Raw genomic sequence first — 1,061 nt, 5'->3', positions numbered from 1 at the left:
TCATATTTTCAGTTCATTTTCAAATTTCTTAAATGGGGGAAATAGCATTCATTATACCTCTCATACCAGATTGATGAGTAAATGAAATAATATACAAAAATATTTTTAAACTGTTAAACATTGCATAAATGTAAGATATTAATAATGACACTAAATGATAGCCTTCTTGCAATATAATATACCCTAAAACTATCTTGGAGCCACATAAGAAGGTGGCTAAATTGATCATTCAATTTCTAGTCTTAGGAAGATTATTAAGAACTAGGGGATCATGTTCATTTGGTGACTTTCTTCTGAGCTAAACAGCATACTAACAAAAATAGACTGCTATGTTTAAGACCCTATAGTGACAGTGTCCTCAAAATTGTACTAGTGATGACAGAATCTAATACAAGCAAGTCAGCATATATTATTTTTTCTGCAAAAGACAAAGTAGTAAAAGTGATATTCAACTGACCACTTCATTTTCTTCTCTCAGTAGTTTCCAGGATATTAAAATGGACCTTATGAATTCCATCCTTTGGAACTTACTCTGTGTATTTGTAGGACTTTTAAGAGATCCAGATTGGAACCTTTTTAGGATCCTTCTGGAGAACATTAAGTACAATGGGAAAACCACTAAAAAGTTTTGGAAGTGGAGTGGCTTAATTAGATGTCTATTTTAGCCTACAGTATGGAGAATAGATAATGTTGTCCTTCTATATCTCATTGACTAGCCTCCTTAAATCAATATAAAGCCTGCCTTTTAATTCATAAGCCATGAACAATTTTCTGCTTTCTAAATGGCTTGATATTTAAGCTTTGCTTTTACAGTTAAAGTCTTTAAAGTGTACATTCTGTGATAGGAGCTTCATTTTGCAGAAAATAATTTGTTGTAAAAATAGGAAGTGTTGTTTGGACTTAACTTCTCCATTGGCTGTATTATGCATATATAATATAATTTTCACAAAGAACAGAATGAAAATCTTGTCTAATAACAGAAATGGGTTTTTATTAAACTTTTTCAATATGGGATGACTATGGATATATCTAATGTAAAAGACCTGAGTAGAGCTCATTTC

This window comes from Propithecus coquereli, unplaced genomic scaffold (assembly GCF_000956105.1).
Source record: "Propithecus coquereli isolate 6110/MARCELLA unplaced genomic scaffold, Pcoq_1.0 Scaffold119, whole genome shotgun sequence".
Taxonomy (NCBI): Eukaryota; Metazoa; Chordata; class Mammalia; order Primates; family Indriidae; genus Propithecus; species Propithecus coquereli.
This window is presented reverse-complemented; position numbering follows the sequence as displayed.